The sequence below is a fragment of the Oncorhynchus keta genome, unplaced genomic scaffold (genome assembly GCF_023373465.1).
Source record: "Oncorhynchus keta strain PuntledgeMale-10-30-2019 unplaced genomic scaffold, Oket_V2 Un_contig_15233_pilon_pilon, whole genome shotgun sequence".
NCBI classification, from domain to species: Eukaryota; Metazoa; Chordata; class Actinopteri; order Salmoniformes; family Salmonidae; genus Oncorhynchus; species Oncorhynchus keta.
This window is the reverse complement of record NW_026279205.1, coordinates 61,434-86,363: the sequence shown is the minus strand read 5'-3', so window position 1 is coordinate 86,363 and position 24,930 is coordinate 61,434. Positions and strand designations below refer to the sequence as shown.

Sequence of the window (24,930 nt, the reverse complement as noted above, 5' to 3'; positions counted from 1 at the left end):
ACTCCTGACCTCTGTGTGTTGTCATCAGGTTCTCTGACTCCTGACCTCTGTGTGTTGTCATCAGGTTCTCTGACCCCTGACCTCTGTGTGTTGTCATCAGGCTCTCTAACCCCTGACCCCTGACCTCGCTGTGTGTTGTCATCAGGCTCTCTAACCCCTGACCCCTGACCTCTGTGTGTTGTCATCAGGCTCTCTAACCCCAGACACCTGACCTCTGTGTGTTGTCATCAGGTTCTCTGACCCCTGACCTCTGTGTGTTGTCCTCAGGTTCTCTGACCCTGACCTCTGTGTGTTGTCATCAGGCTCTCTAACCCCTGACACCTGCCCTCTGTGTGTGTCATCCAGGCTCTCTAACCCCTGACCCCTGACCTCTGTGTGTTGTCATCAGGCTCTCTAACCCCTGACCCCTGACCTCTGTGTGTTGTCATCAGGCTCTCTAACCCCAGACACCTGACCTCTGTGTGTTGTCATCAGGTTCTCTGACCCCTGACCTCTGTGTGTTGTCCTCAGGTTCTCTGACCCCTGACCTCTGTGTGTTGTCATTAGGCTCTCTAACCCCTGACACCTGCCCTCTGTGTGTTGTCATTAGGCTCTCTAACCCTGACCCCTGCCCTCTGTGTGTTGTCATCAGGCTCTCTAACCCTGACCTCTGTGTGTTGTCATCAGGCTCTCTAACCCCCTGACACCTGCCCTCTGTGTGTTGTCATCAGGCTCTCTAACCCCTGACCTCTGTGTGTTGTCATCAGGCTCTCTAACCCCTGACCTCTGTGTGTTGTCATCAGGCTCTCTAACCCCTGACACCTGACCTCTGTGTGTTGTCATCAGGTTCTCTGACCCCTGACCTCTGTGTGTTGTCCTCAGGTTCTCTGACCCCTGACCTCTGTGTGTTGTCATTAGGCTCTCTAACCCCTGACACCTGCCCTCTGTGTGTTGTCATTAGGCTCTCTAACCCCTGACCCCTGCCCTCTGTGTGTTGTCATCAGGCTCTCTAACCCCTGACCTCTGTGTGTTGTCATCAGGCTCTCTAACCCCTGACACCTGCCCTCTGTGTGTTGTCATCAGGCTCTCTAACCCCTGACCTCTGTGTGTTGTCATCAGGCTCTGCAGAGGATGACCTGATACTAGAGGTGGTGATCATGATCGGGACGGTGTCCATGGATGACAGCTGTGCCGCCATGTTGGCCAAGTCTGGCATCATCCCTGCTATCATAGAACTACTGAATGGTAAGACGACATCATCCCTGCTATTATAGAACTACTGAATGGTAAGACAGACATCATCCCTACTATTATAGAACTACTGAATGGTAAGACAGACATCATCCCTACTATTATAGAACTACTGAATGGTAAGACAGACATCATCCCTACTATTATAGAACTACTGAATGGTAAGACATCATCCCTACTATTATAGAACTACTGAATGGTAAGACATTATACCTGCTATTATAGAACTACTGAATGGTAAGATGACATCATCCCTGCTATTATAGAACTGCCTATTGGTAAGACATTATAACTGCTACCATAGAACTACTGAATGGTAAGACCTCATCCCTGTATTATAGAACTACTGAATTGTAAGACCGACATCATCCCTACTATTGTAGAACTACTGAATTATCAGACATCTTCCCTGCTATTATAGTACTGCTGAATGGTAAGACGACATCATCCCTACTATTATATAACTACTGAATGGTAAGACCGATCATCCCTGCTATTGTAGAACTACTGAATCGTCAGACATCATCCTTGCTATTGTAGAACTACTGAATCGTCAGACATCATCCCTGCTATTGTAGAACTACTGAATGGTAAGACAGACATCATCCCTACTATCATAGAACTACTGAATGGTAAGACAGACATCATCCCTGCTATTATAGAACTACTGAATGGTAAGACAGACATCATCCCTACTATTATAGAACTACTGAATGGTAAGACAGACATCATCCCTGCTATTATAGAACTACTGAATGGTAAGACAGACATCATCCCTGCTATTATAGAACTACTGAATGGTAAGACAGACATCATCCCTACTATTATAGAACTACTGAATGGTAAGACAGACATCATCCTTGCTATTGTAGAACTACTGAATCGTCAGACATCATCCTTGCTATTGTAGAACTACTGAATCGTCAGACATCATCCCTGCTATTGTAGAACTACTGAATGGTAAGACAGACATCATCCCTACTATCATAGAACTACTGAATGGTAAGACAGACATCATCCCTGCTATTATAGAACTACTGAATGGTAAGACAGACATCATCCCTACTATTATAGAACTACTGAATGGTAAGACAGACATCATCCCTGCTATTATAGAACTACTGAATGGTAAGACAGACATCATCCCTGCTATTATAGAACTACTGAATGGTAAGACAGACATCATCCCTACTATTATAGAACTACTGAATGGTAAGACAGACATCATCCTTGCTATTGTAGAACTACTGAATCGTCAGACATCATCTCCGCTATTATAGAACTACTGAATGGTGAGGCACCAACTCCATATTAATGCTCATGGTGTTCGACAAGCAGGTGTCCACATACTTTTGGTCATGTAGTGTATGTACATATAGGTAGGGATGAAGTGACTAGGCAACAGGATATATAATAAACAGCAGCAGTTGACTGTAGGTAGGGGTAAAGGATAGATAATAGACAGTAACAGCAGTATACTGTAGGTAGGGGTAAAGGATAGATAATAGACAGTAACAGCAGTATACTGTAGGTAGGGAGTAAAGGATAGATAATAGACAGTAACAGCAGTATACTGTAGGTAGGGGTAAAGGATAGATAATAGACAGTAACAGCAGTATACTGTAGGTAGGGGTAAAGGATAGATAATAGACAGTAACAGCAGTATACTGTAGGTAGGGGTAAAGGATAGATAATAGACAGTAACATCAGTATACTGTAGGTAGGGGTAAAGGATAGATAATAGACAGTAACAGCAGTATACTGTAGGTAGGGGTAAAGGATAGATAATAGACAGTAACAGCAGTATACTGTAGGTAGGGGTAAAGGATAGATAATAGACAGTAACAGCAGTATACTGTAGGTAGGGGTAAAGGATAGATAATAGACAGTAACAGCAGTATACTGTAGGTAAAGGACAGATAATAGACAGTAACAGCAGTATACTGTAGGTAGGGGTAAAGGATAGATAATAGACAGTAACAGCAGTATACTGTAGGTAGGGGGTAAAGGATAGATAATAGACAGTAACAGCAGTATACTGTAGGTAAAGGACAGATAATAGACAGTAACAGCAGTATACTGTAGGTAGGGGTAAGGATAGATAATAGACAGTAACAGTATACTGTAGGTAGGGAGTAAAGGATAGATAATAGACAGTAACAGTATACTGTAGGTAGGGGTAAAGGATAGATAATAGACAGTAACAGCAGTATACTGTAGGTAGGGAAGTAAAGGATAGATAATAGACAGTAACAGCAGTATACTGTAGGTAGGGGTAAAGGATGGATAATAGACAGAACAGCAGTATACTGTAGGTAGGGAGTAAAGGATAGATAATAGACAGTAACAGCAGTATACTGTAGGTAAAGGACAGATAATAGACAGTAACAGCAGTATACTGTAGGGGGTAAAGGATAGATAATAGACAGTAACAGCAGTATACTGTAGGTAGGAGTAAAGGATAGATAATAGACAGTAACAGCAGTATACTGTAGGTAGGGGTAAAGGATAGATAATAGACAGTAACAGCAGTATACTGTAGGTAGGGGTAAGGATAGATAATAGACAGTAACAGCAGTATACTGTAGGGGTGAGATAGATAATAGACAGTAACAGCAGTATACTGTAGGTAGAAAAGTAAAGGATAGATAATAGACAGAACAGCAGTATACTGTAGGTAGGGGTAAAGGATAGATAATAGACAGTAACAGCAGTATACTGTAGGTAGAGGTAAAGGATAGATAATAGACAGTAACAGCAGTATACTGTAGGTAGGGGTAAAGGATAGATAATAGACAGTAACAGCAGTATACTGTAGGTAGGGAGTAAAGGATAGATAATAGACAGTAACAGCAGTATACTGTAGGTAGAGGTAAGGATAGATAATAGACAGTAACAGCAGTATACTGTAGGTAGGGAGTAAAGGATAGATAATAGACAGTAACAGCAGTATACTGTAGTTAGGGAGTAAGGATAGATAATAGACAGTAACAGTAGTATACTGTAGGTAGGGAGTAAAGGATAGATAATAGACAGTAACAGCAGTATACTGTAGGTAGGGGGTAAAGGATAGATAATAGACAGTAACAGCAGTATACTGTAGGTAGGGGTAAAGGATAGATAATAGACAGTAACATCAGTATACTGTAGGTAAAGATAGATAATAGACAGTAACAGCAGTATACTGTAGGTAGGGGTAAAGGATAGATAATAGACAGTAACAGTAGTATACTGTAGGTAGGGGTAAAGGATAGATAATAGACAGTAACAGCAGTATACTGTAGGTAGGGGTAAAGGATAGATAATAGACAGTAACAGCAGTATACTGTAGGTAGGGTAAAGGATAGATAATAGACAGTAACAGCAGTATACTGTAGGTAGGGGTAAAGGATAGATAATAGACAGTAACAGTATACTGTAGGTAAAGGATAGATAATAGACAGTAACAGCAGTATACTGTGGGTAGGGGTAAAGGATAGATAATAGACAGTAACAGCAGTATACTGTAGGTAGGGAGTAAAGGATAGATAATAGACAGTAACAGCAGTATACCGTAGGTAGAGGATAGATAATAGACAGTAACAGCAGTATACTGTAGGTAGGGGTAAAGGATAGATAATAGACAGTAACAGCAGTATACTGTAGGTAGGGTAAAGGATAGATAATAGACAGTAACAGTATACTGTAGGTAAAGGATAGATAATAGACAGTAACAGCAGTATACTGTGGGTAGGGATAAAGGATAGATAATAGACAGTAACAGCAGTATACTGTAGGTAGGGGTAAAGGATAGATAATAGACAGTAACAGCAGTATACCGTAGGTAGAGGTAAAGGATAGATAATAGACAGTAACAGCAGTATATTGTAGGTAGGTGTAAAGGATAGATAATAGACAGTAACAGTATACTGTAGGTAAAGGATAGATAATAGACAGTAACAGCAGTATACTGTAGGTAGGGGTAAAGGATAGATAATAGACAGTAACAGTATACTGTAGGTAAAGGATATATAATAGACAGTAACAGCAGTATACTGTAGGTAGGGAGTAAAGGATAGATAATAGACAGTAACAGTATACTGTAGGTAAAGGATATATAATAGACAGTAACAGCAGTATACTGTAGGTAGGGGTAAAGGATAGATAATAGACAGTAACAGCAGTATACTGTAGGTAGGGGTAAAGGATAGATAATAGACAGTAACATCAGTATACTGTAGGTAGGGGTAAAGGATAGATAATAGACAGTAACAGCAGTATACTGTAGGTAGGGGTAAAGGATAGATAATAGACAGTAACAGTAGTATACTGTAGGTAGGGGTAAAGGATAGATAATAGACAGTAACAGCAGTATACTGTAGGTAGGGAGTAAAGGATAGATAATAGACAGTAACAGCAGTATACTGTAGGTAGGGGTAAAGGATAGATAATAGACAGTAACAGCAGTATACTGTAGGTAGGGGGTAAAGGATAGATAATAGACAGTAACAGCAGTATACTGTAGGTAGAGGTAAAGGATAGATAATAGACAGTAACAGCAGTATACTGTAGGTAGGGTAAAGGATAGATAGTAGACAATAACAGCAGTATACTGTAGGTAGGGGTAAAGGATAGATAATAGACAGTAACAGCAGTATACTGTAGGTAGGGGTAAAGGATAGATAATAGACAGTAACAGCAGTATACTGTAGGTAGGGGTAAAGGATAGATAATAGACAGTAACAGCAGTATACTGTAGGTAGGGAGTAAAGGATAGATAATAGACAGTAACAGCAGTATACTGTAGGTAGGGGTAAAGGATATATAATAGACAGTAACAACAGTATACTGTAGGTAGGATAGATAATAGACAGTAACAACAGTATACTGTAGGTAGGGAGTAAAGGATAGATAATAGACAGTAACAACAGTATACTGTAGGTAGTGGTAAAGGATAGATAATAGACAGTAACAGCAGTATACTGTAGGTAGGGGTAAAGGATAGATACTAGACAGTAACAACAGTATACTGTAGGTAGGGGGTAAAGGATAGATAATAGACAGTAACAGCAGTGTATGTGATGAGTCAAAAGAGTTGGTGCAAAGGGTCATTGCTAAGGAACTGTTACCTAACTGGGTATCTAAGGAACTGTTACCTAACTGGGTATCTAAGGAACTGTTACCTAACTGGGTATCTAAGGAACTGTTACCTAACTGGGTATCTAAGGAACTGTTACCTAACTGGGTATCTAAGGAACTGTTACCTAACTGGGTATCTAAGGAACTGTTACCTAACTGGGTATCTAAGGAACTGTTACCTAACTGGGTATCTAAGGAACTGTTACCTAACTGGGTATCTAAGGAACTGTTACCTAACTGGGTATCTAAGGAACTGTTAACTAACTGGGTATCTAAGGAACTGTTACCTAACTGGGTATCTAAGGAACTGTTAACTAACTGGGTATCTAAGGAACTGTTACCTAACTGGGTATCTAAGGAACTGTTACCTAACTGAGTATCTAAGGAACTGTTAACTAACTGTTTATCAGTCTGATGGGGGTCAAAGCTGTTCAGGGTCCCGTTGGTTCCAGACTTGGTGCATCGGTGCCACTTGCTGTGCGGTAGCAGAGAGAACAGTCTATGACTTGGGTGGCTGGTGTCTTTGACTATTTTTAAGGCCTTCCTCTGATACCGCCTGGTATAATTCCTTAGTTATGGTGCATTCGGAAAGTATTCAGACCCCATTACTTTTTCCACATTTTGTTACTTTACAGCTAAAATTGATTTAAATAAGAAAAAAAATTCCCAAGAACACAGTCATTCTTAAATGGAAGAAATTTGGAACCAGAGCTGACCGCCCAGCCAAAGAAACCTGGCATGGTCCTTACGGTGAAGCATGGTGGTGGCAGCATCATGCTGTGAGGATGTTTTCAGCGCCAGGGACTGGGAGACTAGTCAGGATGGAGGAAAAGATGAATGGAGAAAAATACAGAGAGATCCTTGATGAAAACCTGCTCCAGAGCGCTCAGGACCTCAGACTGGGGCGAAGGTTCACCTGCCAACAGGACAACGACCCAAAGCACACAGCCAAGACTATGGAGGAGTGGCTTCGGGACAAGTCTCTGGATGTACTTGGAGTTGCCCAGCCAGAGCCCGGACTTGAACCCTATCGAACATCTCTGGAGAGACTTTAAATAGCTGTGCACCGACGCTCCCCATCCAACCTGACAGAGCTTGAGAGGATCTGCAGAGAAGAATGGGAGAAACTCCCCAAAACTGGTGTGCCAAGCTTAGCGTCATACCCAAGAAGACTTGAGGCTGTAATCGCTGCCAAAGATGCTTCAACAAAGTACAGAGTAAAGGGTCTGAATTATGTAATATTTGTGATATTTCAGTTTTGTATTTTTTAATAAATGTGCAAACATTTCTAAAAACCTGTTTTTGCTTTGTCCTTATGGGGTATTGTGATGTCATTATGGGGTATTGTGATGTCATTGTGGGGTATTGTGATGTCCTTATGGGGTATTGTGATGTCTTTGCGGGGTATTGTGATGTCATTGTGGGGTATTGTGATGTCCTTATGGGGCATGTGATGTCATTATGGGGTATTGTGATGTCATTGTGGGGTATTGTGATGTCATTATGGTGTATTGTGATGTCATTATGGGGTATTGTGGTGTCATTATGGGGTATTGAGATGTCATTATGGGGTATTGTGGTGTCATTATGGAGTATTGTGGTGTCATTATGGGGTATTGAGATGTCATTATGGGGTATTGTGGTGTCATTATGGAGTATTGAGATGTCATTATGGGGTATTGTGATGTCATTATGGGGTATTGTGTTGTCCTTATGGGGTATTGTGATGTCATTATGGGGTATTGTGGTGTCATTATGGAGTATTGAGATGTCATTATGGGGTATTGTGATGTCATTATGGGGTATTGTGTGTAGATTGATGAGGAGGGGAAACAATTAAATCCATTTTAGTATAAGGTAACGTAACATTTTTTGGGAAAAAGTCATGGGGTCTGAATACTTGCACTTTATGTCTTGTTGTATGGAAGTCTATGCATCACATTAAATGTGAGTCATTGAGCAGACTCTCTTATCAAGACTGTTATCGCTGCCAAAGGTGCTTCAACAAAGTGCTGAGTAAAGGGTCTGAATACTTATGGAAATGTAGTATTTCAATTTTGTATTTTTAATACATTTTCAAAAATGTCTAAAAACCTGTTTTTGATTTGTCACTATGGGGTATTGTGTGTAGATTGCTGGGGGCGGGGGGCGGGGACTACTTAATCCATTTTAGAATATGGCTGTCACGTAGCAAAATGTGTAAAAAGTCAAGGGGTCTGAATACTTTCTGAATGCACCGCGAACACAGAGGAATTTGAAGCTCTCGATCTGCTCCACTACAGCCCCATCGATCTGAACGGGTGGCATGCTCGGCCCTCTGTTTCCTGTGGTCCACGATCAGCTCCTTTTGTCTTGCTCACGTTAAGAGAGATGTTCTCCTGGCTGCCAGATCTCTGACCTCCTCTCTATAGGCCGTCTCATCATCGTCAGGGGTCAGGCCTACCACCAGATCTCTGACCTCCTCTCTATAGGCCGTCTCATCGTCAGGGTCAGGCCTACCACCAGGTCTCTGACCTCCTCTCTGTAGGCCGTCTCATCATCGTCAGGGTCAGGCCTACCACCAGGTCTCTGACCTCCTCCCTGTAGGCCGTCTCATCATTGTCAGGGGTCAGGCCTACCACCAGGTCTCTGACCTCCTCCCTGTAGGCCGTATCATCATCGTCAGGGGTCAGGCCTACCACCAGGTCTCTGACCTCTCTATAGGCCGTCTCATCATCGTCAGGGGTCAGGCCTACCACCAGGTCTCTGACCTCTCTATAGGCCGTCTCATCATCGTCAGGGGTCAGGCCTACCACCAGGTCTCCGACCTCCTCTCTATAGGCCGTCTCATCATCGTCAGGGGTCAGGCCTACCACCAGTCTCTGACCTCCTCTCTATAGGCCGTCTCATCATCGTCAGGGGTCAGGCCTACCACCAGGTCTCTGACCTCCTCTCTATAGGCCGTCTCATCATCATCAGGGGTCAGGCCTACCACCAGATCTCTGACCTCCCTATAGGCCGTCTCATCGTCAGGGGTCAGGCCTACCACCAGATCTCTGACCTCCCTATAGGCCGTCTCATCGTCAGGGTCATGCCTACCACCAGGTCTCTGACCTCCTCCCTGTAGGCCGTCTCATCATCAGGGTCAGGCCTACCACCAGGTCTCTGACCTCCTCCCTATAGGCAGTCTCATCATCGTCAGGGGTCAGGCCTACCACCAGGTCTCTGACCTCCTCTCTATAGGCAGTCTCATCATCGTCAGGGGTCAGGCCTACCACCAGGTCTCTGACCCCCTCCCTGTAGGCCGTCTCATCGTAGGGGTCAGGCCTACCACCAGGTCTCTGACCTCCTGTAGGCCGTCTCATCATCAGGGGTCAGGCCTACCACCAGGTCTCTGACCTCCTCCCTATAGGCAGTCTCATCATCGTCAGGGGTCAGGCCCACCACCAGGTCTCTGACCACCTCTCTATAGGCAGTCTCATCATCGTCAGGGGTCAGGCCCACCACCAGGTCTCTGACCTCCTCCCTGCAGGCCGTCTCATCGGGGCCAGGGGTCAGGCCTACCACCAGGTCTCTGACCTCCTGTAGGCCGTCATCATCAGGGGTCAGGCCTACCACCAGGTCTCCTGACCACCTCTCTATAGGCAGTCTCATCATCGTCAGGGGTCAGGCCTACCACCAGGTCTCTGACCTCCTCCCTGTAGGCCGTCTCATCGTCAGGGTCAGGCCCACCACCAGGCCCCCTGACCTCCTGTAGTCAGTCTCATCGTCAGGGGTCAGGCCTACCACCAGGTCTCTGACCTCCCCCTGTAGGCCGTCTCATCATCAGGGTCAGGCCTACCACCAGGTCTCTGACCACCTCTATAGGCAGTCTCATCATCGTCAGGGGTCAGGCCTACCACCAGGCCCTGACCTCCCCTGTCTAGGCCGTCTCATCAAGTCAGGGTCAGGCCCACCACCAGGTCTCTGACCTCCCTGTAGGCCGTCTCATCGTCAGGGTCAGGCCTACCACCAGGTCTCTGACCTCCTCCCTGTAGGTCAGTCTCATCATCAGGGGTCAGGCCTAACACCAGGTCTCTGACCTCCTCCCTGTAGGCCGTCTCATCGTCAGGGGTCAGGCTACCACCAGGTCTCTGACCTCCTCCCTATAGGCAGTCTCTCATCGTCAGGGTCAGGCCTACCACCAGGTCTCTGACCTCCTCTCTATAAACAGTCTCATCATCGTCAGGGGTCAGGCCTACCACCAGGTCTCTGACCTCCTCCCTGTAGGCCGTCTCATCGTCAGGGGGTCAGGCCCACCACCAGGTCTCTGACCTCCCTGTAGAGCCGTCTCATCATCAGGGGTCAGGCCTACCACCAGGTCTCTGACCTCCTCCCTATAGGCAGTCTCATCATCGTCAGGGGTCAGGCCTACCACCAGGTCTCTGACCTCCTCTCTATAGGCAGTCTCATCATCGTCAGGGGTCAGGCCCACCACCAGGTCTCTGACCTCCTCTCTATAGGCAGTCTCATCATCATCAGGGTCAGGCCGACCACCAGGTCTCCTGACCTCCTCCCCTGTAGGCCGTCTCATCATCGTCAGGGTCATGCCTACCACCAGGTCTCTGACCTCCTCCCTGTAGGCCGTCTCATCATCAGGGTCAGGCCCACCACCAGGTCTCCTGACCTCCTCCCTGTAGGCCGTCTCATCATCAGGGGTCAGGCCCACCACCAGGTCTCTGACCTCCTCCCTGTAGGCCGTCTCATCGTCAGGGGTCAGGCCTACCACCAGGTCTCTGACCTCCTCCCTGTAGGCCGTCTCATCGTCAGGGTCAGGCCTACCACCAAGTCTCTGACCTCCCTGTAGGCCGTCTCATCGTCAGGGGTCAGGCCTACCACCAGGTCTCTGACCTCCTCCCTGTAGGCCGTCTCATCGTCAGGGGTCAGGCCTACCACCAGGTCTCTGACCTCCCTGTAGGCCGTCTCATCGCCAGGGGTCAGGCCCACCACCAGGTCTCTGACCTCCCTGTAGGCCGTCTCATCGTCAGGGGTCAGGCCCACCACCAGGTCTCTGACCTCCTCTCTATAGGCAGTCTCATCATCGTCAGGGGTCAGGCCTACCACCAGGTCTCTGACCTCCTCCCTGTAGGCCGTCTCATCATCAGGGGTCAGGCCTACCACCAGGTCTCTGACCTCCTCCCTGTAGGCCGTCTCATCATCAGGGGTCAGGCCCACCACCAGGTCTCTGACCTCCTCTCTATAGGCCGTCTCATCATCGTCAGGGGTCAGGCCTACCACCAGATCTCTGACCTCCTCTCTGTAGGCCGTCTCATCATCGTCAGGGGTCAGGCCTACCACCAGGTCTCTGACCTCCCTGTAGGCCGTCTCATCGTCAGGGGTCAGGCCCACCACCAGGTCTCTGACCTCCTCCCTGTAGGCCGTCTCATCATCAGGGGTCAGGCCTACCACCAGGTCTCTGACCTCCTCCCTATAGGCAGTCTCATCATCGTCAGGGGTCAGGCCTACCACCAGGTCTCTGACCTCCTCTCTATAGGCAGTCTCATCATCGTCAGGGGTCAGGCCTACCACCAGGTCTCTGACCTCCTCCCTGTAGGCCGTCTCATCATCAGGGGTCAGGCCCACCACCAGGTCTCTGACCTCCCTGTAGGCCGTCTCATCATCAGGGGTCAGGCCTACCACCAGGTCTCTGACCACCTCTCTATAGGCAGTCTCATCATCGTCAGGGGTCAGGCCTACCACCAGGTCTCTGACCTCCCTGTAGGCCGTCTCATCGTCAGGGGTCAGGCCCACCACCAGGTCTCTGACCTCCTGTAGGCCGTCTCATCGTCAGGGTCAGGCCTACCACCAGGTCTCTGACCTCCTCCCTGTAGGCCGTCTCATCATCAGGGGTCAGGCCTACCACCAGGTCTCTGACCTCCTCCCTATAGGCAGTCTCATCATCGTCAGGGGTCAGGCCTACCACCAGGTCTCTGACCTCCTCTCTATAGGCAGTCTCATCATCGTCAGGGTCAGGCCTACCACCAGGTCTCTGACCTCCTCCCTGTAGGCCGTCTCATCGTCAGGGTCAGGCCCACCACCAGGTCTCTGACCTCCCTGTAGGCCGTCTCATCGCCAGGGAGTCAGGCCCACCACCAGGTCTCTGACCTCCCTGTAGGCCGTCTCATCGTCAGGGGTCAGGCCTACCACCAGGTCTCTGACCTCCTCCCTGTAGGCCGTCTCATCGTCCAGGGTCAGGCCTACCACGGAGATCTCTGACCTCCTCCCTGTGAGCGTCTCATTGTCAGGGAGTCAGGCCTACCACCAGGTCTCTGACCTCCTCCCTGTAGGCCGTCTCATCGTCGTCGGGGTCCATGCACCACCAGGTCTCTGACCTCCTCCCTGTAGGCCGTCTCATCATCCAGGGTCAGGCCCACCACCAGGTCTCTGACCTCCCCTGTAAGCCGTCTCATCGCCAGGAGTCAGGCCCACCACCAGGTCTCTGACCTCCTCCTGTAGGCCGTCTCATCGTCAGGAGTCAGGCCCACCACCAGGTCTCTGACCTCCTCCCTGTAGGCCGTCTCATCATCAGGGGTCAGGCCTACCACCAGGTCTCTGACCTCCCTGTAGGCCGTCTCATCAGGGGTCAGGCCTACCACCAGGTCTCTGACCTCCTCCCTATAGGCAGTCTCATCATCGTCAGTCAGGCCCTGCCACCAGGTCTCTGACCTCCTCTCTATAGGCAGTCTCATCATCGTCAGGGTCAGGCCTACCACCAGGTCTCTGACCTCCTCCCTGTAGGCCGTCTCATCGTCCAGGGGTCAGGCCCACCACCAGGTCTCTGGGACCTCCCTGTAGGCCGTCTCATCGTCAGGGGTCAGGCCACCACCAGGTCTCTGACCTCCTCCCTGTAGGCCGTCTCATCATCAGGGGTCAGGCCTACCACCAGGTCTCTGACCTCCTCCCTGTAGGCAGTCTCATCATCGTCAGGGGTCAGGCCTACCACCAGGTCTCTGACCTCCTCCCTGTAGGCCGCCTCATCGTCAGGGGTCAGGCCCACCACCAGGTCTCTGACCTCCCTGTAGGCCGTCTCATCGCCAGGGGTCAGGCCCACCACCAGGTCTCCTGACCTCCCTGTAGGCCGTCTCATCGCAGGGGTCAGGCCTACCACCAGGTCTCTGACCTCCTCCCTGTAGGCCGTCTCATCGTCAGGGGTCATGCCTACCACCAGGTCTCTGACCTCTCCTGTAGGCCGTCTCATCAAGTCAGGGGTCAGGCCTACCACCAGGTCTCTGACCTCCTCCCTGTAGGCCGTCCTCATCGTCAGGGGTCAGGCCTACCATCAGGTCTCTGACCTCCTCCCTGTAGGCCGTCTCATCGTCAGGGTCAGGCCTACCACCAGGTCTCTGACCTCCCTCCCTGTAGGCCGTCTCATCGTCAGGGGGTCAGGCCTACCACCAGGTCTCTGACCTCCTCCCTGTAGGCCGTCTCATCGTCAGGGTCAGGCCCACCACCAGGTCTCTGACCTCCTCCCTGTAGGCCGCCTCATCATCATCAGGGTCAGGCCTACCACCAGGTCTCTGAACTCCTCCCTGTAGGCCGCTCATCATCAGGGTCAGGCCTACCACCAGGTCTCTGACCTCCTCTCTATAGGCCGTCTCATCATCAGGGGTCAGGCCTACCACCAGGTCTCTGACCTCCTCCCTGTAGGCCGTCTCATCATCGTCAGGGGTCAGGCCTACCACCAGGTCTCTGACCTCCTCCCTGTAGGCCGTCTCATCATCAGGGGTCAGGCCTACCACCAGGTCTCTGACTTCCTCCCTGTAGGCCGTCTCATCATCGTCTACCACCGGCGTCAGCAAACTTAATGATGGCATTGAAGTCGTGCTGCATGGGTGAACAGGAAGTACAGGAAGGGACTAAGCATGCACCCCTCAGTGTTTAATACAGGGTACTGTGTTTAATAGTCACATGTACAGGGTACAGGGTACTGTATTTAGTCACATGTACAGGGTACAGGGTACTGTGTTTAATAGTCACATGGGTACAGTCCATAGGGGGAGCAGGTAGCTGTCTAGTGGTGACTGTTCAGCAGCCTGATGGTCTGAGGGTAGAAACTATTGGCCAGTCTTACAGTTTTTGCCATGATGCTCCCATACTGCCCCTGTCTGGGTGATTGAAGCGGGGGAGAACAGGGCGTGGCTGGGGTCCATGATGCTCCCATACTGCCCCCGTCTGGGTGATTGAAGCAGGGAGAACAGGGTGGGCTGGGGTCCATGATGCTCCCCATACTGCCCCTGTCTGGGTGATTGAAGCAGGGAGAACAGGGTGTGGCTGGGGTCCATGATGCTCCCATACTGCCCTGTCTGGGTGATTGAAGCAGGGAGAACAGGGCGTGGCTGGGGTCCATGATGCTCCCATACTGCCCCTGTCTGGGTGATTTGAAGCAGGGAGAACAGGGCGTGGCTGGGGTCCATGATGCTCCCATACTGCCCCGTCTGGGTGATTTGAAGCAGGGAGAACAGGGCGTGGCTGGGGTCCATGATGCTCCCATACTGCCCCGTCTGGGTGATTGAAGCGGGGAGAACAGGGTGGGCTGGGGTCCATGATGCTCCCATACTGCCCCTGTCTGGGTGATTGAAGCGGGGAGAACAGGGCGTGGCTGGGGTCCATGATGCTCCCATACTGCCCCGTCTGGGTGATTGAAGGGGGAGAACAGGGTGTGGCTGGGGTCCATGATGCTCCCATACTGCCCCTGTCTGGGTGATTGAAGCAGGGAGAACAGGGCGTGGCTGGGGTCCATGATGCTCCCACTCTGCCCCCTTCTGGGTGATTGAAGCCGGGGAGAAAAGGACGTGGTTCGGGTGGCTGGAGTCCATGATGATGTTCTTGGCCTTCCTGAGAAACCTGGTGTTGTAGGTGTCCTGTAGGGCAGGCAGTGAGCACCAAACGGTGTGTTCAGCTGCACGTATCACACTCTGTAGTGGACTTGCCGTACCAGGCTGTGATGCAGCCTGACAGAATGCTCGACATGGTGCTCCTGTAGAACACTGTGATGCAGCCTGACAGAATGCTCTCGATGGTGCTCCTGTAGAACACTGTGATGCAGCCTGACAGAATGCTCTCGATGGTGCTCCTGTAGAACACTGTGATGCAGCCTGACAGAATGCTCTCGATGGTGCCCTGTAGAACACTGTGAGGGCCCTCGGGGACGGGACAGATTTCTTCAGCATCCTGAAGTTGAAGTTGTGCCTTCTTCACCACAGTGTTCATGTGCTTAGACCATTTGAACTTTTCCGGGATGCCAGGGAATCTTCACGGCGGCCCCGTTGATGAGAATGGGGACGTGTCCAGCCTGGTTCCTCATGAAGTTCACAATCGGCTCCTTTGTTTTGCTAACGAGAGAGAGGTTGTTTACCTGGCACGACGCCATCAGAGTGCCTGTAAGCTGTTTCGTCATTGTTGGTAACCAGGCCTGTCGTGTCATCAGTGAACTTGACGATGGAGTTGGAACTGTGAGGCCACACAGTCATGGGTATACAGGGAGTACAGGAGGGGACTGAGGACGCACCCTTGTGGGGTCCCCGTGTTGAGAATCAGTGTCGAGGATGTAATGTTGTCTACCTTCACCTGTGGTCGGCCCATCAGGAAGTCCAGGACCCAGTTGCAGAGGGAGGAGTTCAGACCCAGGGCCGTGAGATTTGTAATGAGCTGATAGGACACTATGGTATTTAAGGCCGAGCTGTAGTCAATGAACAGCATCCTCACATATGCTTTCCTTTTGTCCAGGTGAGTGAGGACAGTGTGCAGTGCCATGGCGATTGCGTTGTCGTGGGATCTGTCAGGGCGGTAGGAGAATTGAAGAGGGTGCAGTGTGTCGAGGAGCTGATATGGGCTTTGACTTGATGAGACCACCTGGATCAGAACCAACATGACAGGGGCTTCTTATTGAACTGATGAGACCCGGATCAGAACCAACATGACAGGGCTTCTTATTGAACTGATGAGACCCGATCAGAACCAACATGACAGGGCTTCTTAGTGAACTGATGAGACCCGGATCAGAACCAATATGACAGGGCTTCTTATTGAACTGATGAGACCGGATCAGAACCAATATGACAGGGCTTCTTAGTGAACTGATGAGACCCGAATCAGAACCAACATGACAGGGCTTCTTATTGAACTGATGAGACCCCGGATCAGAACCAATATGACAGGGCTTCTTATTGAACTGATGAGACCCGGATCAGAACCAGAGTCCGTATCTTTCCAGACGATTCGGAAACGCTACCCTTTCCGGGCGAAATACAGACCTCTCACAACATTGCTCGTCCTCATACATAATAAACACTTCATACTGTGCATGTGGCTGTAAAAAAAAAAAAAAAAATGATCTGAACGATGTTAAAAGTTTATCTGTGGTGGAGTTTAGATATCAGGTTTGGTTTCCCTTCTCGACGAAGCCCTCTCTCTGTGTGTGTCTAACATGGATGTTTCTCCCTGCAGCCCAACAGGAGGACGATGAGTTTGTGTGTCAGATCGTCTATGTGTTCTACCAGATGGTGTTTCACCAGGCTACCAGGAGGTCATCATTAAAGAGACACGTCCTTCCTACCCACGATGCACTGCTTCTTACGTTTAAAACATGTTGATGCATAGTTAACGTTGTTGTATTTTGAAAGAGTAAAGAAATATAACTTCAGTTTGAACTATTAAAGGCCATTATTCTTTGAATGTTCTTCCTCATCATCATCATCATCCTCCTCCTCCTCCTATGAAAAACCACTTCATTACTGTACGTTGGCTGTTTGAGCCTTGAACCAGCGACCTCAGACTTCCCAGAGCTGTAACCCTTAACCCTCATCTCAGAGGCACCGGCGTACCTTATCGACCTGATGCACGACAAGAATGCTGAGATACGCAAGGTCTGTGACAACACTCTGGACATAATCGCTGTAAGTAACATACTAACACTGAATTAAACCCTATAACAGGTAGAAACACACGCCACTACTGGTACTGAGGGTATCCTCATGTAACCCCTGTCTCTCTGAGGATATCCTCCTGTGTAACCCCAGTCTCTCTGAGGGGTATCCTCCTGTAACCCCAGTCTCTCTGAGGGTATCCTCCTGTAACCCCAGTCTCTCTGAGGGGTATCTCCTGTAACCCCAGTCTCTCTGAGGGGTATCCTCCCTGTAACCCCAGTCTCTGAGGGGTATCCTCCTGTGTTACCCCAGTCTCTCTGAGGGGTATCCTCCTGTAACCCCAGTCTCTCTGAGGGGTATCCTCCTGTAACCCCAGTCTCTGAGGGGCATCCTCCTGTAACCCCAGTCTCTCTGAGGGGTATACTCCTGTAACCCCAGTCTCTCTGAGGGGTATCCTCCTGTGTAACCCCAGTCTCTCTGAGGGGTATCATCCTGTAACCCCAGTCTCTCTGAGGGGTATCCTCCTGTAACCCCAGTCTCTCTGAGGGGTATCCTCCTGTAACCCCAGTCTCTCTGAGGGGTATCCTCCTGTAACCCCAGTCTCTCTGAGGGGTATCCTCCTGTGTGTAACCCCAGTCTCTCTGAGGGGCATCCTCCTGTGTAACCCCAGTCTCTCTGAGGGGTATCCTCCTGTAACCCCAGTCTCTCTGAGGGGTATCCTCCTGTAACCCCAGTCTCTCTGAGGGGTATCCTCCTGTGTGTAACCCCAGTCTCTCTAGGGGTATCCTCCTGTAACCCCAGTCTCTCTGAGGGGTATCCTCCTGTAACCCCAGTCTCTCTGAGGGGTATCCTCCTGTGTAACCCCAGTATCTCTGCGGGGTATCCTCCTGTAACCCCAGTCTCTCTGAGGGATATCCTCCCCCCAGTCTCTCTGAGGGGTATCATCCTGTAACCCCAGTCTCTGAGGGGTATCCTCCTGTAACCCCAGTCTCTCTGAGGGGTATCCTCCTGTGTGTAACCCCAGTCTCTCTGAGGGGTATCCTCTTGTAACTCCAGTCTCTCTGAGGGTATCCTCCTGTAACCCCAGTCTCTCTGAGGGATATCCTCCTGTGTAACCCCGGTCTCTCTGAGGGGTATCCTCCTGTAACCCCAGTCTCTCTGAGGTATCCTCCTGTAACCCCAGTCTCTCTGAGGGGTATCCTCCTGTAACCCCAGTCTCTCTGAGGGGTATCCTCCTGTGTAACCCCAGTATCTCTGAGGGGTATCCTCCTGTAACCCCAGTCTCTCTGAGGGATATCCTCCTGTGTGTAACCCCAGTCTCTCTCTAAGGGGTATCCTCCTGTAACCCCAGTCTCTCTGAGGGGTATCCTCCTGTAACCCCAGTCTCTCTGAGGGATATCCTCCTGTAACCCCAGTCTCTCTGAGGGGTATCCTCCTGTAACCCCAGTCTCTCTGAGGGGTATCCTCCTGTAACCCCAGTCTCTCTGAGGGTATCCTCCTGTAACCCCAGTCTCTCTGAGGGGTATCCTCCTGTAACCCCAGTCTCTCTGAGGATATCCTCCTGTAACCCCAGTCTCTCTGAGGGGTATCCTCCTGTAACCCCAGTCTCTCTGAGGGGTATCCTCCTGTAACCCCAGTCTCTCTGAGGGGCATCCTCCTGTAACCCCAGTCTCTCTGAGGGTATCCTCCTGTGTAACCCCAGTCTCTCTGAGGGGTATCCTCCTGTAACCCCAGTCTCTCTGAGGGGTATCCTCCTGTGTTACCCCAGTCTCTCTGAGGGGTATCCTCCTGTAACCCCAGTCTCTCTGAGGGGTATCCTCCTGTAACCCCAGTCTCTCTGAGGGGCATCCTCCTGTAACCCCAGTCTCTCTGAGGGGTATACTCCTGTAACCCCAGTCTCTCTGAGGGGTATCCTCCTGTGTAACCCCAGTCTCTCTGAGGGGTATCATCCTGTAACCCCAGTCTCTCTGAGGGGTATCCTCCTGTAACCCCAGTCTCTCTGAGGGGTATCCTCCTGTAACCCCAGTCTCTCTGAGGGGTATCCTCCTGTAACCCCAGTCTCTCTGAGGGGTATCCTCCTGTGTGTAACCCCAGTCTCTCTGAGGGGTATCCTCCTGTAACCCCAGTCTCTGAGGGGTATCCTCCTGTAACCCCAGTCTCTCTGAGGGGTATCCTCCTGTAACCCCAGTCTCTCTGAGGGGTATCCTCCTGTGTGTAACCCCAGTCTCTCTTAGGGTATCCTCCTGTAACCCCAGTCTCTCTGAGGGGTATCCTCCTGTAACCCCAGTCTCTCTGAGGGGTATCCTCCTGTAACCCCAGTATCTCTATGGGGTATCCTCCTGTAACCCCAGTCTCTCTGAGGGATATCCTCCTGTGTAACCCCAGTCTCTCTGAGGGGTATCCTCCTGTAACCCCAGTCTCTCTGAGGGGTATCCTCCTGTAACCCCAGTCTCTCTGAGGGGTATCCTCCTGTGTGTAACCCCAGTCTCTCTGAGGGGTATCCTCTTGTAACTCCAGTCTCTCTGAGGGGTATCCTCCTGTAACCCAAGTCTCTCTGAGGGATATCCTCCTGTGTAACCCCAGTCTCTCTGAGGGGGTATCCTCCTGTAACCCCAGTCTCTCTGAGGGGTATCCTCCTGTAACCCCAGTCTCTCTGAGGGGTATCCTCCTGTAACCCCAGTCTCTCTGAGGGTATCCTCCTGTGTAACCCCAGTATCTCTGAGGGGCATCCTCCTGTAACCCCAGTCTCTCTGAGGGATATCCTCCTGTGTGTAACCCCAGTCTCTCTCTAAGGGGTATCCTCCTGTAACCCCAGTCTCTCTGAGGGGTATCCTCCTGTAACCCCCAGTCTCTCTGAGGGATATCCTCCTGTGTAACCCCAGTCTCTCTGAGGGGTATCCTCCTGTAACCCCAGTCTCTCTGAGGGTATCCTCCTGTAACCCCAGTCTCTCTGAGGGGTATCCTCCTGTAACCCCAGTCTCTCTGAGGGGTATCCTCCTGTAACCCCAGTCTCTCTGAGGGTATCCTCCTGTGTAACCCCAGTATCTCTGAGGGGTATCCTCCTGTAACCCCCAGTCTCTCTGAGGGATATCCTCCTGTGTAACCCCAGTCTCTCTGAGGGGTATCCTCCCTGTAACCCCAGTCTCTCTGAGGGTATCCTCCTGTAACCCCAGTCTCTCTGAGGGCATCCTCCTGTAACTCCAGTCTCTCTGAGGGGTATCCTGTGTAACCCCAGTCTCTCTGAGGGTATCATCCTGTGTAACCCCAGTCTCTCTGAGGGGTATCATCCTGTAACCCCAGTCTCTGAGGGGTATCCTCCTGTAACCCCAGTCTCTGAGGGTATCCTCCTGTAACCCCAGTCTCTCTGAGGGCATCCTCCTGTAACCCCAGTCTCTCTGAGGGGTATCCTCCTGTGTGTAACCCCAGTCTCTCTTAGGGTATCCTCCTGTAACCCCAGTCTCTCTGAGGGGTATCATCCTGTGTAACCCCAGTCTCTCTGGCATCCTTTCACTCCCTCCTCTCTACATTTTCCTCCTCTGTCTCTGCTGCTAAAGCCACTTTCTACCATTCTAAATTCCAAGCATCTGCCTCTAACCCTAGGAAGCTCTTTGCCACCTTCTCCTCCCTCCTGAATCCTCCTCCCCTCCCCCTCCTCCCTCTCTGCAGATGACTTCGTCAACCATTTTGAAAAGAAGGTCGACGACATCCGATCCTCGTTTGCTAAGTCAAACGACACCGCTGGTTCTGCTCACACTGCCCTACCCTGTGCTCTGACCTCTTTCTCCCCTCTCTCTCCAGATGAAATCTCGCGTCTTGTGACGGCCGGCCGCCCAACAACCTGCCCGCTTGACCCTATCCCCTCCTCTCTTCTCCAGACCATTTCCGGAGACCTTCTCCCTTACCTCACCTCGCTCATCAACTCATCCCCTGACCGCTGGTTACGTCCCTCCCGTCTTCAAGAGAGCGAGAGTTGCACCCCTTCTGAAAAAACCTACACTCGATCCCTCCGATGTCAACAACTACAGACCAGTATCCCTTCTCTCTTTTCTCTCCAAAACTCTTGAGCGTGCCGTCCTTGGCCAGCTCTACCGCTATCTCTCTCAGAATGACCTTCTTGATCCAAATCAGTCAGGTTTCAAGACTAGTCATTCAACTGAGACTGCTCTTCTCTGTATCACGGAGGCGCTCCGCACTGCTAAAGCTAACTCTCTCTCCTCTGCTCTCATCCTTCTAGACCTATCGGCTGCCTTCGATACTGTGAACCATCAGATCCTCCTCTCCACCCTCTCCGAGTTGGGCATCTCCGGCGCGGCCCACGCTTGGATTGCGTCCTACCTGACAGGTCGCTCCTACCAGGTGGCGTGGCGAGAATCTGTCTCACCACGCGCTCTCACCACTGGTGTCCCCCAGGGCTCTGTTCTAGGCCCTCTCTTATTCTCGCTATACACCAAGTCACTTGGCTCTGTCATAACCTCACATGGTCTCTCCTATCATTGCTATGCAGACGACACACAATTAATCTTCTCCTTTCCCCCTTCTGATGACCAGGTGGCGAATCGCATCTCTGCATGTCTGGCAGACATATCAGTGTGGATGACGGATCACCACCTCAAGCTGAACCTCAGCAAGACGGAGCTCCTCTTCCTCCCGGGGAAGGACTGCCCGTTCCATGATCTCGCCATCACGGTTGACAACTCCATTGTGTCCTCCTCCCAGAGCGCTAAGAACCTTGGCGTGATCCTGGACAACACCCTGTCGTTCTCAACTAACATCAAGGCGGTGTCCCGTTCCTGTAGGTTCATGCTCTACAACAGGGGTGTCAAAGTCAAATGGACGGAGGGCCAAATAAAAATTTAGCTACAAGCCGAGGGCCGGACTGTTCGAATGTTCATTGAAAAATTTTGAAATGACGCATATAGTCTAGTGAACCTAATTGAACCTACTGAAAACCTAACAAATATATTCCAATATGATCAGATAAATAAAGCAATATTTTCTTATGGCTCTGTCAGTAATCTTTAATTTTCAACAGACACAAAAGACAAATTTCCTTTATATAAAAATCCCCATAACATGAACATTAAATGAAAGAAACCGGTATTCAAGGCACCATCAGTAGCCTATATTTTCTATTTTAGCAAAAGTGGGCTAAATTTACTTCAAAGAAAAAACAATAATAGCAATTTTCTATCATCCACTCAACTGAAATATTTTTAAAATATAATTGGATTGAAATACAATAAAATAAAGTGCAAAAATCTATTAATCAAAAACAACACTTTGTTTAAGGAGAAGTAACATGCAGTGAAAACAAATATTAAACTTTAACTTTTAAACTTGAACTGAGTAAAAACTCTAAATATGTGATTGCACAGTAATGTTCACTTGTTTGAGGTTGAGGGTGATACTTGGTGGTGTCCCATCTTTTCCACAAGTTCATCAATGTTCGGGGTAAGGCTCTGAGCTGAGGAAATCCTCAGAATTGAGTGGAGGTGTTCAGCAGTAAGTCGACTTCTGTGTGATGTTTTGTTCAAGTTCATCAAAGAAAACAGTTGTTCACACAGGTATGTGCTGCCAAACATAGACAACGTTTGAGCAGCCTGGATGCGCAGCTGGGGCATTGTGTCGGGGAGGAAACGGGCGAACTCCGCAGCACCCACTGCCGCATATTTTGCCCTCAGTGCATCATTGCATTGAAGGTCAATCAACTCCATTTGGAGGTTTGGTGGTGAGCTTTCCACGTCAACAGCAAATGGGTTACCGAGCAGTTCCAACCTGCTTTTTTGTGCTTCAAAGTCAGCAAATCGGCGTCGAAAGTCAGCGGCAAGCATACCTATTTTATCAGCCAACTGTGCGCTCGGGAACGCACTGGTAGAGAGCTTCTCTTTCATGGTCTGGCAGCTGGGAAAGTGGCTCAAATTTTCTTTCCGCATCTGCGTCTCCCACAGAGTCAGTTTGGTTTTAAATGCCTTCACTGTACTGTACATATCAGAGATGACACGATCCCGACCCTGCAGCTGCAAGTTCATTGCATTCAGATGACTCGTAATGTCACACAGAAAAGCCATTTCACACAGAAACATTTCTGTCTCGGAGTTGTGTTGTGTCTTTCCCTTTGCTGTCCAAGAACAGACAAATCTCCTCACGAAGCTCGAAACATCTTTGAAGCACCTTTCCCTGGCTTAGCCATCGCACCTCTGTGTGATAAGGCAAATCACCATGCTCCGTTTCTAACTCCGTCAGAAATGCCTTGAACTGGCGGTGATTCAAACCTTTGGCTCTGATAAAGTTAACTGTGCGCGTGATGATGCTCATTACATGCTCCATTTTCAAGGCTTTACCGCACAACGCTTCCTGGTGTATGATACAATGATAAGCTGTCAGCTCACCTGTCGCGTTTTCCTCTTGCATCTTTTCCCGTATCTTCGCCACCAGTCCGCTCCTGTGTCCACACACGCAGGTGCTCCGTCGGTTGTCAAACCCACGAGTTTTTCCCAAGGCAGCTCCATCTCATTTACACATCTTGACACCTCTTCATACAAATCATGCCCCGTAGTTGTGCCATGCATAGGACGTAAAGCCAAAACTCCTCTGTCACGCTTAGGCTGGAGTCCACTCCGCGGATGAAAATTGACAACTGGGCAATGTCAGAAATGTCGGTGCTCTCATCCACAGCCAAGGAATATGCAATGAAATCTTTTCCCTTTTTCACAAGCTGCTCTTTTAGATTGATGGACAACTGGTCTACTCTCTCGGCAATGGTGTTTCTGCTCAGACTCACATTTAAAAAGAGTTGCCTTTTTCTCTGGGCAAACTTTCGTCACAAACTTTAATCATGCAGTTTTTGATGAAATCCCCCTCCGTAAATGGCCGGGCTGATTTAGCGATCTCTTCTGCCAAAATAAAACTGGCCTTGACAGCAGCCTGGCCTTGTGATTTGGCTTTTTTGAACAGAGCCTGTCGAGATTTGAGGCCTCGTTTTAATTCCTCTGCCTTTTTGTAGCCTTTGTTCCATGTCCATATTCTTGTTTTTGTCCGCGTGTTTCGTTTCATAATGTCGTCTCAGATTATACTCTTTCAGTACCGCCACACTTTCTCCACACAGAAGACACACAGGTTTTCCAGCTACCTCCGTGAACAAATACTCCGACTCCCACCTTGTTTGAAACCCCGGTTCTCAGTGTCCACCTTCCGTTTTGCCATTTTTGATGGGTATCTGAAAGTTAATTTTACTGTGATGCTGACAACTGCTGTGCCAATAAATATTGAAATGAAGCAGCCTACTGCTCGGTGCGTCACCGTTGCATTGTGGGAAATGTAGTATTGGTGCGTGTAAAAGATCTGCGGGCTGCCGGCTTGCTGCGGTCTGCGGGCGGTTCTAATAATAAATCAAGATCATCCCAGGGGCCGTAAAAACCTTCTCGCGGGCCGGATGTGGCCCGCGGGCCTTGACTCTGACATATGTGCTCTACAACATCCGCAGAGTACGACCCTGCCTCACACAGGAAGCGGCGCAGGTCCTAATCCAGGCACTTGTCATCTCCCGTCTTGATTACTGCAACTCGCTGTTGGCTGGGCTCCCTGCCTGTGCCATTAAACCCCTACAACTCATCCAGAACGCCGCAGCCCGTCTGGTGTTCAACCTTCCCAAGTTCTCTCCACGTCACCCCGCTCCTCCGCTCTCTCCACTGGCTTCCAG

The 24,930-nt window shown here is 49.7% G+C and overlaps 1 long non-coding RNA gene and 1 pseudogene across 2 annotated transcripts; both read left to right on the top strand.

Annotated features, from left to right (window-relative positions):
* LOC127918904 (kinesin-associated protein 3-like) overlaps positions 1 to 24,930 on the top strand; it is a 55,445-nt pseudogene that overhangs the window by 5,950 nt on the left and 24,565 nt on the right.
* LOC127918906 (uncharacterized) lies at positions 3,366 to 5,974 on the top strand. 2 transcript variants are annotated; one of them, XR_008101357.1, is made up of 3 exons: positions 3,366 to 3,403; positions 5,404 to 5,497; positions 5,828 to 5,974. It is a non-coding gene; the product is annotated as an uncharacterized LOC127918906 (long non-coding RNA). The 2 variants fall into 2 exon arrangements; XR_008101356.1 differs by lacking the exon at positions 3,366 to 3,403 and adding an exon at positions 5,133 to 5,229.